Here is a 15,283-nt window from a genome sequence, read left to right as displayed (position 1 = left end):
TTATAAAATCATGAGCGGTGTAGATAGGATGAATAGTCAAGATCTTTTCCCCAAGGTAGGAAAATCGAAAACTAGAGGGCAGAGGTTTAGGGTGAGAGGGGAAAGATTGAAAAGGGACCGAAGGGGCAACTTTTTCATGCAGAGGGTGGTATGTGTATGGAATGAACTGCCAGAGGAAGTGATGGTGGTGATTACAATTACAATATTTAAAAGATTGGATGTATGAATAGGAAGGGTTGAGAGGAATATGGACCAAATGCTGTCAAATGGGGCTAGAGTAATGCTGGTCAGTGTGGACGAGTTGGACTGAAGGGTCTGTTTCCACATTGTACATCTCTATAACTCTATGTGGTTTTGCAGCTAAAGGCCTTTGATTGGCCATCTCATTTTGGGAGTTCAAAAACAGGGTTGCAAACCTGCAGCCTAGCCATCAATTAGAGGACCCAGGGAAAATCACAACAAGTGCCTGTATCCCACACAATAAGGTTTCTGACCCAAACTTCAGTCTGACTATAGAGTTCAGAAACCCACAGGCAAAATCCTGTTCACAACCTCTCTCCTTAAAAGAAGTGAGACCAGTACATTTCAGTAATAAAACTCAAAATCACTGTAGACACAAAACATTTCTTCTTACAAATACTATTTGCATCAGTTTGAAGTTTTTCTTTTAAAATACAATTGCCTAGATTTGCATTGACTTTTTCAGTGCTCTTTTCTTCATCCCTAGTTGGTGGGATTACAAAAATAAGTAATAATGAGGGACTTGGATCTATCAGCTCTTATTTTAATGCATTATTAGGAGTATTCCACAAGTGAATTACTGAAAGAAATCTGACACCCCGTGATGCCATTTAACAGGGAATGATAATAATTAGATTAGATTACTTACAGTGTGGAAACAGGCCCTTCGGCCCAACAAGTCCACACCGACCTGCCAAAGTGCAACCCACCCAGACCCATTCCCCTACATTTACCCCTTACCTAACACTATGGGCAATTTAGCATGGCCAATTCACCTGACCTGCACATCTTTGGACTGTGGGAGGAAACCGGAGCACCCGGAGGAAACCCACACAGACACAGGAAGAATGTGCAAACTCCACACAGTCAGTCGCCTGAGGTGGGAATTGAACCCGGGTTTCTGGCGCTGTGAGGCAGCAGTGCTAACCACTGTACCACCGTGCTGCCTAATGATGAGGGCTGTCACTCATTTCATTTAAAGCAATACGTTCTGGACATAATGTGCCATAACGTTTAAACATATTGTGCACAAAAAAAAGCTTTATTTTGTCTCCAAAGATTGCCTTTTCCTCTGCCTTCACCTGACATTGATTCTGTGTTTGGTTTACAGTGTGATAACCCATTCCTCTGGATAGACATGCCTGACAAGCTAGCCTGGCTGTCAATGTGAGCAGGCTATTCACAGCTGCTTCGAGCTGCTCCACAACATCTCTGTGGGACAAATTCCCAGCGGAGGATGATTTTTCTCTCCCCAGTTTCGAGGCTGCTGTGGTAATAACATCCTTCTAGCTGCCCACTCTGAGATCAGCTATCTGAGCAAGACCGGGGGCAACATGGGACCTTTCCACTTTGCATAAACTAGCTAATTACTGAACTGAACAATCTCTGCTCTTGTTATTCTTTCAGCTCATGGGCTGTGATGAAAGTGCAGACTTGCTGGCCTGCTATGATTTCTGGTTTTTTTAATTCAAGGGTTAAATGGATCCGATGCTTGTCTTATTTGCAGTAAAAACTTGATCTGTTCACTAATTAGTTGGTTCTCCTTCAGTCTTGTGTTAATGGAGATGGCGGGTTGTAAAATTGTGCACAATATGTTGGAGTGCAGAGGACACTGCCGCTGAGAAAACAAACCAACAGCCCTAGTGTATTTCCCGTCTGTATGTTACAAAGACACCATATTGTGCTTCATGGTGATAACATTGCATTCATTTTAGTGTAATCTACATCTTTATTACTTTTATGGAAAGTTAAGAGGACTGGATCTTTGCCAATTATAGCGATCCACCAGTGGGAGCAGTTCAGAGTCATCAGACTGAAGGTCAATATTCACTTGCCAAGCAAGGAGTTAGAAGAGCAAGTTTGGCAAAAATATTTTTGAAATGAACAAGACTGCTTTCTGATTATTTTGGTATCAGTAGTGATCAGTAGCTGAAGTCAAAACTGAAACATAGAAATTAGGAACAGGGGTAGACAATTCGATCTTTTGAGACTGTTCCACCATTCAATATTGTGGTGATGCTGCTCCTTTAACAAGGTTAGGTTGTCCTTGGGTTTTTTTCAGAGCTATCGTAAAGACAGAGGTTCCATTTTGTCTGCGTTTATCTACTTGAAGAAGATTTATGTTTAAAAAAGGCACTTATACAATGAAAGGGGAGTGGCCAGTTCTCCCAGCTCAGTTTTACTCTGGTTTGGTTTTGGTTTTAGCAGTCAAGCCGCTCAGAGCTGCTGGTCAGGTGTTAGCTGAGAATCCAAAAGTAACAGCTACATAGAAGAAGGTGTTCCATGCTGAATCTCTCTGCCATCTCTCTCTCCCCTGTGACACCCTGTGTTTTATTTTACATTTTTTGCCAAGGGGTGTTTATGAGGATTGTTGCAGGAATTTGGAACAGCATCAATAAGTTGGGACAATCGGTTGGGTTTTCAGATAGGTTAAGTTATTCTGTATTGTGTTTCATTCAGTAATCTGTAAATTAATTCTGTTCTTAAAACATGAGGGGTTTTGACCAGCTGCATCACTCCTGGAATATCCAACCAACACCTGCTCAAAACAACTAGAAACATTAGGGTCTGGGCTACCTTCTTGAAATGTGTTGAAGGGGTCTGGCCTGGTCCATAACAATATGATCATGGCTTATGCTCTAACTCAATGCCATATTCCTGCTTTCTCTCCATATCCCTCGATGCCATTAATACCTAAGAATTTAACAATCTCCTTCTTTAATATGCTCAGTGAGATGACCTCCACAGCCTTCTATATTTACAAATGACACAGGTTGACCACCTTCTGAGTGAAGAAATATTCCTTCATCTCAGTCCAAAATGGCCTATCCCGTTCTAGACTACTTACCCAGCGGAAACATCTTCCCTGCTAAAGTTTAGCTAACTCTGTTAAAACTCTACATTTCGATCAGATCCCCTTTCATTCTTGTAGATTCTGAGTCTCCCCTGATTCCTGGTTTCAGTCGAGTGAACGTACTTAGCACTCCATCTCCATGACATTCATTTGGTGAGTGCTATATGGACAATATTATATAAATTCATATTACCTCAACTCATGCTTCTTGTATTAAGTTCAATAAATAAATATTGATGTTTAATTTTTAGCTGGTACGACACTGATCTTGTATTTATTTTCCTGTGATGGCATAAAGGTCATGGAAATCTGAAACTTTCTCAAAAGTCTCGATCATTTGAAAACTTTAAAATTGAAATTGAATTATTAGTTTGGCAAAGTTGGAAAGAGATATGCATCAAAGGTGGATGAATGATGTTCAGATGTAGTTTAACAAAGAACTAATTGAACTATAAAACATGCTTGAGGAACTGAATGGCCTACTCCTAATCCTAATATTAGTTAGCTCCTATATATTGTGAGCACGGCAAACTATCTATATTGATTGCAATTGAATTATTTGCTGGGCATGCAAATAGAAGATAATATTAATTTTCACTGTTCACATTGCTAGGGATGGTAGTATTTGAGGAAAGTTGTAGTTTGCAACATCAGAACATCATCCCAGGCTCCTACACAAGAGGTATATGAATGCTCCTTGGGAAATCCATAAGTCAGCAAATAGGATTGAGTCCTACATTGACTGTGAAAAAGCAAGTGTTCATTAGTTACTGCTATGGTTTGATTGCTTCTTAACTGGCGTCTTGTCTGGCCATGGATACTAATCTCTGTGATCGCCCTGGAGCCTCTATCTGATGCTCTGTTACTGACACAGCTGAAGTGAGCTGCAGCTTTGCAGAAACTCTCTTTGAGACTGAAAATGAAAGTTGAAGTTAGCCATTTCTCCCTTTTTTCAGTATTGCTTTGTTTGTGGGGCTTGGTGGGGAGGACTCAACAATAAATGTATTTTCCCCTAAACAATAACAAATGATGTTGGAAATCTGAAGTAAAAACTAAACATGCTGGAAATGTTCAGAAGATCCTATAGCATCAGTGGAGAGCGAAATAAAGTTGATTTCAGATTGATGACATTCTGATGAAAGGTCATTGATCTGAAATATTTAACTCAGTTTCTCTCACCACAGATGCTGTCTGATCTGCAGAGTATTTCAAGCATTTTCTGTTCTATTCCCTACCTGATAACTTTTGTTAAAAATGGAGAACGTCTTTTCTTTATTCACAGACGAATAAAGTTACTTCTGTGATATTCCTTTTGTTAAAATACAGCCTCCACGATTCCAGAATCAATGACTTGATGCCAGTTTATGGAAAGTGGATTTTACATCATAAACACATGAAATCAGCTAACAGATGCTCGCTTCTCAGCATTGAAATAAAAAGACGCTTATATTTCCTGCAGTCCAGTTCTCAGCCCTCTCACAGATAAACACAACCAGAAACATTCAGCCTAGATGCAAACACCATATGTGGTGCAGTGTGGGTTTAGAAACTCTGAAATTTGTATCTAAGATTTGAGTGGGTTTCTTCAACCTTAATGTGGGAATTAATTTGCATTTCGCACTGCAGCAGAAACAATCCATTATTTGTATTTAATGAATCTGTCTCGATTGAGCTGTTTATAATCAGTTCTTCGCAACAAAGTGGTGTTAGCTTGGACTTCCTCCAAAGTAGCCACGTTGTATATCGGGTTATAGTCCTTGACATACAGAGACTTATTTCCTAAAGGTTATAGTTTTCTATACTTGCTAATACAATGAGTTTTTCAACTATATATTCTCATAAAAATAGAAGAATTTGCCTTCAATTCAAATTAATTAGTCACGTCTATAGCTGAGCTCTGCTTCAAACAAAGTTAGAATTTGTGTATAACTCAGATACAAGTTCTAGAATTACAGTTAACAGCCACATTTGTGTGACATTGCTTTGCAATATTTGAAAAACGTTTGTCATAAGTAATGGCTCAACATTTGTGTATATAAAATACATGCAGCATTCAGCTGTTTCCTGCAAGGAAGGGACCATTAATGTTCCATAAAAATACATTTCACATTCCACCAAAGCTGTAATCAAATGTATCGCAAACTCAATACATAACATCGACAGAATATTATTTTTCCTTACCTTTCAACAAATATTTCTTATATTAGAAAAGTTAGTTCAGTGCAAGTTCCAAAAGTAAAATGCTCTTAATCCAAACAGTGCACTTTAAATTATTCTACTGATACCATCAGACTGTAGGATGTCATTCCATAAGGGGATAGTTCAAAATATGCCAAAGTCAACAGAATAAGTTAGTTTGAAAGTTTTTGCTCTGTGAAAAATGGTCATATGAACACACCCCCCGATGAGTAAAGACACACCACGCCTGTTTTAGCATTCATCATGGAGCACTAGTTCTTTAACTATTGAGATGCTAGTTACTCTTTGTTTAAGGATATTGATTAAGTACCTAAGCTCCATTGCCAAACTTCACTAAAATATCAAATTGTATCTAACTTACTGCAGTGGACAATCACTTCAGTCTGCCAGCTGCAAAAACAAATGACATTCTCTTTGGGTTTGTCTACATGTTTTGAAAGCTGTGTGTGGGCTTGAAATCTACAGGAGTGAGTGCTGTTTCACTGGCAAACTCAATTATTCTTGAACAATTCTTTTAAAATCCCACCAAACATTAGCTGTGCCTTTGTTCAAATTGTAAGATATTGGATTCAATTGATTATATGCCCTTGGACAGTGTTCCTTTGGATATGTGACTGATAAACCTGGATATACCTGCTATCTTACCCATTAGTAGTGAAGGTGGATTGGCCAGATCCATTGCTGGAATCGCATTGCCAAATTAATTGATACAGAGTGAAATTTTCCACTCCCTTGAACGATGTGGGCAATGGCAAAAGAGTTGGGAAAATATGGTGAGAATGAAAAACATCTTAGTGTTGATAAATTTTCCCTAATTTTCCCCTCAAGCCTTAAACTGCAACTTCAGAATCTGACTATTAAGTAGGGACCACCTTATTTCCATGCATAAGTTTCTCATATTAGCCCCACTCACCTTATTTTTGTGCCATTTCTAATTCTCCTTCCCTTCCCGAAGAAACTAGAAAGTGACAATTCCCAGAATACAGTCAAAGTTACAACCTGGCTGTGGCAGCTCGCCAATTGCTTGTCCCAATTCAATTCTGCCTTCACCGCAACAATACTATGTGCTCCATGTGCAACATCCTTCTCCACTCCCTGTTCATAAAAAAAAACATCAGCAAGCCATCAGCCTCATTACATCATCATTTCTGCTCTCGATCCAACTTTGATTGCACTTCAGCACCTCACTTTGTTGCTCAAGGACACCTACGACTTACAAGCTCCTGCCAGGTTACTTTGTATGCAGCACATGTATGCGTCTCATGCATATAAATATCTCATGGCTTTTAGCTGACTTTTGGGATTCCACTTACTTTGAGCTTACTTGGAGATTTCCAGCCTCTGTGGTTTCCATTGTTTTCTTGTGCAGGGGAGAGGCAGGCAGCTTGGTATGGTTCAGAGAACTGAACAAGTCAGCACATTGCACTGTGCTACATCAATATCACACCTCCAGCATGTGCCAGCAGCCTACGTGGTAACCACACTCAATGTGCTTCACCAAATGACCCTGCCTGAAAGGTAAAGGGGAGCAGTCCTTTGCAGGGGTTACCTCCACAGTCAGTCAGGGGTATGTTCAATTACAGTAATGTTGGCCATAGTCAGCCAGGCAATTAGTCCTATCTGAGTCCTGGAGCCTTTGACTGTGCAGTCAAGATATTGGGCCATAGTCAGTCATGCAGCTCAAATACAGTGAGACCAGGGAGTACAGTTGAGACATTATTCTTGGGCTAGATCATGCTCAGATCAGTCCAGGGGATGGGGGATAGATAGTCCTGGGGTTTGTGCATTAATGTCAGGGGTTTCACAAGGGAAGGACATGGAATCCTGGGGTGTACAAAGTTAAAGATCACACAACACCAGGTTATACTCCAACAGATTTATTTGGAAGCACTAGCTTTCGGGAAAATCCTGAGGAAAGTGGGAACTTCAAAGTTTGGACTGGATCACTGAGGGAATGACTATAGTGAAAAGGGACAATTCAAAATAGAAGGGTCAGATTTCATACAGCACAGGAGGGGATGGAGAGTTCTGGGAAGTGGGGTTTTCACAAGTCACTATCACCGGTCTCTACTTGGGATAGCAGTATGTTCAGTAGGGTATAGCAATGCTCTAATCCATAAACTCTGGTGGAAAATTGAGGATATCAGTGGTTACTTAGGAGGATAAATGTAAATGGAGGGAGTCTGAAACAGAGATAGGAACACTAAAGGGAATATGAAGGATGGAGAATAATCGTCGTGTGGAGACTGTCAATCACTCGCTTGAAACCTTGCCAGCTATGATGCAAAATCAACAGCGCAGTAATGACACAAAATAGCTGTCATTTAAGCAGTGTGGGTGGACTAAGTTACTTCTTTGTTTTGGGGGTGGATAGTATTGTTTGAATCTGAGTCCATGCTGGGAATAATTGTGTTAATCACGCATCTACTGATTCAATAATGTCATCCATCTGGGATCAAATTGCACTTCACTGGCAGCTCATTCATTGCCCAAAAATATACATGATAAATTATAATCTCAAACAATCCTGGCCATTGTCTTGTTTGCACTAATTGCCACCATGTCAGCTAACCAAACGCAATCAGTGGTGACTTAAACACTACCTGAGCTTGACGTTTCTGAAACAAGTTCCATCACTATCAATGTAGCCAACACTACAAAGCTGTCACATTCACAAATTGAACTGCAAATATGCAAGGACATAATTAGTGAAATGCAAGAATACCATTTCGGGGAGGTAGGGGAACTATCAGAATTGAACTCCTAGTTGAGGTCAATGTCTCCATAATATGAAGGCAACTGTTGTGCTAAGTACATTTGCAATAGTTCCATACTCAGTGCTCCCTACTGAGGCATGACATTGATATCCTTGTGATGCCTTCATGACACACAATGTCAAGGTACAACATGAGGCTTCATTATGATTGGTGAGGGTAACTGACAGCTTGCTTTGCCAATGCATCATGGAGGTCCTGCTGAATGGGGGCTGTATGCAGTTGTAGTCCTGAGATGTCGGTGAGCAAGCTGTGGACTACAGTTTTACTTGTGTTTTGGAATTGTGACCAGTTTCTATCCAGAGGCTGTAGAAAGGAAAACTGCAAATCCATGATGTGAGATGAGGTAAGAATGAAAATGCTAATGCATTCAAATTGGCAGCTAGAGGCCATTTGGCCCATCATGTTTACACTGACACTTGAAAGTGCATCCCATCCAGACTCCACCCTATCCTTGTATCCCCACATTTCCCATGGCCAATCCACTTAGCTTGCACATCCCTCAGCATCACAGGGTAATTTAACATGGCTATTAACCTGCACACCTTTGGACTTTGGGAAGAAACCAGAGCACCCAGAGGAAACCCACACAGAGACAAGGTGAGAACATGTAAATTCCACACAGTCACCCGAGGCTGGAATTGAACTCAGGTCCCTCAGGCTGTGAGGAGCAGCGCTAAACACTGAGCCATTGTGTGCAGCCCTTTGGCCACTCATTAATGAGAATCTCGCCTCACCGTTCGACAGTTGGTTAGAAAATGGATTCTTTGTTCTTGATGGCAGGAAGCTCCTCACTGGCCAGCTCATGTGACTCTCCCAACTTTCTCACCAATGACCACAGTGTTCACAGACTGGGAAGATTCTTGTTCTATCAGGTTCCTCAAACCTCATCATAAATTAATTTGCTGATCTTGTGCCTCACAGAGAATACCGACAATGGTAATGATGTGCATTTTGAAGTGTAATTACTCGCTTTCCCTTCTGTTCCTTTCAGCCTGCTCTTTTGCACTGTTTTGCAGAATTAATCTTCCCTTATGACAAGGATTTCTAAATTCACTCCTAAAGTCACTGCTCACTCCCAAAATCTCATCCTCTGACCACTGCCCGATGTAGCTAGATTTCATGCTCTTTCCAGCCCATGCTGTTTTTTTTCCTGCAGCTCTTACCAGGTCGAAGGTAAAGGGTTTTTTTTGGAGTGCTGTTCTGGCCCTGTTGCTGTTCCCAATAATGCTGTTATCTGCTGGTCAGTTTACACATTTCAGCTGCTGACTGACTGTTTGTACCTTCTTAAATCTGCAATATATTTAAAGTGATAAACTTCCTTGTCTTCAATCATATTTTTCTCCTGTGCGGAATGGATTCTCTCCATTGTTGTGACCTTAAGATCTTTTAGCACCTGTGAAAACCACTGAATACCATGTGGTATTGGGCTCTGGGTCACCATACAGGAAGCTTGCATTCGGGCTAGACTGCTAATGACAAATCTCCTTTCCCTGATGAATATAATGGCCATTGTAATCAGCAGTGGTAGAGAATATTATTTATTTTGACTATGCATTCTTAATGGGAAAATGTGCTCCTCTTACATAACAAGTTTATTGTATGATAGCAATAGGTACACGTTAAAATGACTAGTTCGGCACAATTACTCAAGCCTGTCAAGAGCCAGACATGCACCCATCAGGACTTTGTGCCAGATTGTCCACGAAAGACTGTGTGACACCATCAGATTAGGTGGGGTTTAATGCAAATTCAACATTTTAGCTCTTTTAAAACCACTACCTCATACAACATTTACAAAATGATATACACGTTTATCTAATTTGAGATGTATTGATAAACATTACTGATAAGCCAACCTGGTCTGTGTTATAGATCAGATTTACATATCAGCAGAGATTTCTGGAAAACACCCAAGAACTCATTTTGCTGCATTTGAATGAATCTGATTTCTCCAAGGATGTTTGTAAAGTTTTGAAAAAGTTCAACTCTCAACCGATAAAGAAAATTGGCAAATGTACTTTTTAATCACAGAACTGAACAGACAATTGACCAATTATCGATGTTTTATATATTTCATCTAGTAATGGGACTTATGAAACCATGGTATGATCTGGTGAAACTTAGAACAGTCTACCTTCAATGGAAGATTTTACAGTTTTCAGCAGTAATCCTGTGATAATTTTACAATCTGATTCTTGAAACAAGCACTGATGAGGTAGGAGCAAACCAAGTCCAGACTAGGAAAACAATGATGATAATTACACATTATGTTGGTGGTCCAATAGCGGAACAACTTGGTGTCTGCCTGGAGAGGGAATCAGGGGAGATGAGGCAGAGGTCTGTACAGAATGACCCAATGTAATAGAAATTACCATTCTCCAATTTTCTCATTTTTGACACATGTACTTAGAGATCTTATAAAGAGATGATATCTTCTGACGTGAGCTTATGAAAACCTAACAGTAACAGTCAGAAAAAGTCACCCTGGCCCAGCCAAACCGTCCCAAACTGCAGTACATTGTATCACAATCTATCCATTCCACCTCAAAACCATGTCCTGTGAGAGTTCCCATCTCCAGAATCAAGCCGAATTGGATACCAAATACTATTGAAATGCTCCACAATGTAATGTGGTTCATCTCCTCAACACACGTGCAGAGGCTGCAATCCCCATTACATATCCTGTGAGTTTGAAGCCTGCTGATGTTGTGTGGTCCTGATCAGAATAGCATAATCAGGATAGGAAAGTCTGACGTCTATTCCAAAATATTTAAGATGGATATGAAGAGATCTTGTTTTCTCACAGTAACTCATGACTCTTTGGAACTCTCTGCTTCAAAAGATAGTAGAAGCAGTCTTTGAATATTTTTATGGTCAAGCTAGATGCTTGATAATCAAGGGTGTGAGGAATTATTTATGGGAAGCGGGAATATGGAGTAATCACATCATTTGTGATCTTGTTGAATTGTGGAGCAGGCTCAAGGGATCCACTGTTTAAACTATGATAAGATTTGGCACCACAACAACTGCAAATAACATCAGCCTGCTCTTTCTGGGCTCAGGCAGGAGGTTGCCTGAATAATATTCCTGCAGTTGCACCAAATTTATTTTGGAGAAAATCACATTTACAATATGTAAACAAGTCCTATTGTTACCACTAAAACAAATGCAGATGCTGCAAACCCCATTGTATATTCTGTGAATTTGAAGCCTGCTGATGTTTTAAAAAAAACATTTTTAGTTTAAAAAAATAAAACACCCATATCTTGGGATTTAAAGTACTTCAACAGATCTCTGGTTGAAATGTTATGTAAATGGAAAATGAGTTTCACAAGAATAGGAACAGTGGACAATATGATTTTTTTTCAATTTATCATTAATGCTACAGTGTGATTCTACAAGATTCACATCTTTAGAATTTACAAGACAAAAATAAGCCTGAAGGGGCAAGGAAAAAGTAATATCAAATAAAAGCAGTGTTAAGAATGCTCAAAATAAAAAAAAATATATTGTCTAATAGGCGGATATTTACAAAAGTAACTTTCTCCTAAACCAAGCATGTTTCCATCCAACAGCCAAGTTTCCCACAGGAGGTGGAGACTGTGTTTAACATTTCTTCATGTGTGATACTATTAGCAAATAAGCAAGTCACATAAATGCACCTATTTAACCTAGCATTGGTATTGTAAATATTTAGATTTGCATAAGATTATGTCACATTTTCCTTGTTCTATGGTTGATTAAATGGAAGGCTTATTCATAATGCCACTATTCTGCAAACGTTGTAACAACTACTCTTTATTTGCAAAATGGACCTCAACATTTCAAGATTTCTTCACAACAAACCAACTATTGTGAAAGGTTATTCAAAAAATGGTTTAGTAGGATGTTGAAAATAGTTTGAAATGTGAAGCATACTGGCTGAAGACCATCACAATTCTCTTTTCAAAGAAAATTGCAGAAGTTGCCAAAGTTGACTTGTGTGGTTGCTTGGTATTTAGTATTTTAAGGCACTGGGAACTGTATACTAAATCTGAAGATTATGATGTTTTAGCTTACTTCAAGGACAGAATGAATCGGCAAAAATCTTTGCTTCAGAGTATAGGGTCCCCAGGATCTGGCACAGCATCCATGCTGGGTACAATACTGTGCCTACTAATCTCTATTCATTGCCATGTGATGGTGCAAAAACTGGTGAAGTACAGACACAGTAAAAGATTTGAGAGGGATTAAGAACCATTTCATGCATTTCCAAATGACCTGCTGTACAATTGTATGTCTTCTTGTCTGGTGATGTTGAATGTATTATGATCTTGATGGAAACTGCAACTTTTAAACAGAAATTAAAACTCCCAATTGTTAACTTGACTGCAAGATTTAACATGATAAAGAAAATCTTTCACTGTGTAAGAATTAAATAAAGCAAGTGGTTTTAAATTTTTGATTTGATTTATTGTTGTCACATTTACTGAGATACAGTGACAGGTATTGTTCTGCATGCTAAAAAGGCAAATCATACCTTACATATGCGCATCAGGGAAATAGAACAGAAAACAGAATATAAGGTTACAGCTGCAGAGAAGGCACAGAGAAGGATCAACTCTAATAGATGAGAGTCTGATGACAGTGGGGAAGAAGCTGTAATTAAATCTATTGGTACTTGTTTTCAAACTTTTGTATCTTCTGCCCGATGGAAGAGGATGGAAGCAACTATATACAGAGTGGGAAGGGCCTTCAATTATGTTGGCTGCTTTCCCAAGGTAGCAGGAAGTATAGATGGAATCAATGGATGGAAGACTGATTTGTGTGATGAACTGGGCTGTATTCTTAACACTGTTGTTTTGAATCCATATATTCTTTAAAGCCAAAAACTTTATTTATTCCCAATCTATTTTCATTTCCAACAAGAGTTCCTCTAAACATAAAGAACCTTGAATATCCCTTCATCTCTCCTGGGATAAGGTGTGCCACAGTCCACAGGAATTCAGTGTAAGTTTTGCCTCTGTAATTATGCTATTCCCTGAACTGTGAGATTTCGTTGAGGTTCATCTACAAGCATCCAACTTGGCAAACTTTTCAACTCTCCTTCAATGCCTCCCACCAGATCGTGGACTCTGGAGTTTGAGCATGGGTCTCACCGCAGTGTTCCTCAATAACATCAAATCAGAAAATACCCCTGGTTTCTGATAATCTTCTTCTGGCTGAAAACTCCAAGCAGATTTTCTTTCTGCCTGTCTCGATGCTGCACTGGACCCAGACCCTCAACTGCCTGGCTTTGTGAGAAATCATATTGAGGCCAACCCAAACTATAATTAAAGCATGCTGCAATCTATCTCCACTGTAAAGTGTTATTTCTGGGTTGTTCTAGATAGAGATTTAATTACTTCCAATCCCCAAGCCTTCCTCTGGTTCCAGGGAAACTAAATAAATCAGTTAAACCTCTTATTGACCCTTTGGAGTCTTCTTATCTTCACTTAGAAGCTCAGCAAACAGAAGAACAGCAGCATACAGCAAGCTCATTGTGTAAGATTTTCTTCCTTCCCACTTTGACCTTTTTTTAAGTTCAGTCACAGGATGAGGATGTTGCTGACTGGGTCAACATTCATTGCCCATTCCTTAATGCCCAAAGGGCAGTTGAGATTCGACCACATTTCTGTGGTTCTGGAGTCATATAAAAAAAACAGGTTGGCCACCCACTGAGTTGGATTTGCTTGATGTCTGTTTGTCATCTTCTCAAACCAGGTGTTTTCAGTTATGTTACATATAAAAATTCCAATTCCCAAACTGAAGGTTACACTGCTACAACATGTGGATCGTCAAAATAGATGCTCATAATACATAGCAAGGGTGTACTGTGAGAATTGGGAATGGGAGAATAAAGAAAAAAAATCTTTTTTCCCCAGAAGACTAGAAAATACAAGTTTGTTCTTTTTTTTAACATCTGTTCAGGAGGCAACAAGGAGCTGAGAAGTTAGATTAAAGTTTTGATTCCCCATGTAACAGAAAAATGCGATTATCAAGCTAAATAACTTTTCTAAACGTATTCCACCATACCTGGACAATTATATCTGAAAATCATTTCTAAACTGAACAAAGGTTGACAGCAACAACACCTGATTAACAAGGTGCCACCGAAAATGAGATGATGCTAGAATGCTTTTCAAAGTTATTGTATAGATCATAATCTCCCATAGCCACCTATGCTATATGCTGCCATAAATCCACATTAGAGAGGCTGACAAAAAAAACAAATTGTCAAGCAGATTTTGCAGGCCTCTGGGGAAAAGCTGTTGACAGCAGATGCAGAAAAATAATAAAACTAGACCTTTGTCCAAACACAGAGAAGAGCTAGAAAACTATCAGCAAATGTTTGAATCTCCCCTTAGGATTAACAGAATGAAAGACATTTGTCATTGTTGGAAACTTCTGGTTTTTGATTTAAATGTGAAAATGTTATCATTTGAAATCCAAGATTCTCTTCACTCCGTTAATCTGCTCGCCGGGTCTAAACAATGACTCTCTGAAACATTCCTTCATTTGGCATCAGGCCAAACTTCAGATAGTTCAAAGGATGGCTGGATAAGAGGGAGTACAATTTTTAACTGAGTGCAGACCACCCGAGTTTAGATGTTGCCTAAATCTTACCAAACAAGAAGAGAGTTAATGTCAAAAAATTATGAAGGATTGTTCGACAACATCTCAGTGGAAAACAATTGGAACACCTTTAAATGTAGGATGAGGCGAATGAAAGAAAATACCACTGACATAAAATTTTGAACATAAACATGATATAAAATAGATTAGGAAAAATGTGTGAGCATTTAGGAAGCAAGAAAGGAATCACTGCAGTTATTATAAGAAAATACAGTAACATATTAAAAGTGCAATCAAAAGAGGAATTGAAGATCTAGGTTTAGGCATAACTGCTGTGCCTAAACATAACAACAAAAGATTCCTTCAGTGTTGCAATAGACTGTACATGGCTAGAGATTAAAGATGGATGCAAAATTGAGGCTGAACACAAAGGACATATATCCTGAATGATTATTTTCTTCAAGTACTTACCAGAGAAATATAGGTTGCACATCTTCCTCATGTAAATTTGTCCCATGTAACATTTGGTCTTGTCATGTTTAATTTTATGATGAGAAGCTAGACATCCATCGCACATTTTCCAAATAGCCAATGAACATAAGGCTTCATATTGTACTCA

The 15,283-nt window shown here is 39.1% G+C and overlaps 1 protein-coding gene across 2 annotated transcripts in view; it reads right to left on the bottom strand.

Annotated features, from left to right (window-relative positions):
* LOC140479693 (KN motif and ankyrin repeat domain-containing protein 4-like) overlaps positions 1-5,450 on the bottom strand; it is a 79,998-nt gene extending 74,548 nt beyond the window's left edge. For both annotated transcript variants that reach the window (XM_072573709.1, XM_072573708.1), the window contains exon 1: positions 5,276-5,450. The gene's annotated coding sequence lies outside the window, so the exon portion shown is untranslated. The remainder of the gene's footprint in view (positions 1-5,275) is intronic.
* Between the last annotated feature and the right edge of the window lie 9,833 nt (positions 5,451-15,283).

This window comes from Chiloscyllium punctatum, chromosome 7 (genome assembly GCF_047496795.1).
Source record: "Chiloscyllium punctatum isolate Juve2018m chromosome 7, sChiPun1.3, whole genome shotgun sequence".
Taxonomy (NCBI): domain Eukaryota; kingdom Metazoa; phylum Chordata; class Chondrichthyes; order Orectolobiformes; family Hemiscylliidae; genus Chiloscyllium; species Chiloscyllium punctatum.
This window is presented reverse-complemented; position numbering and strand designations above follow the sequence as displayed.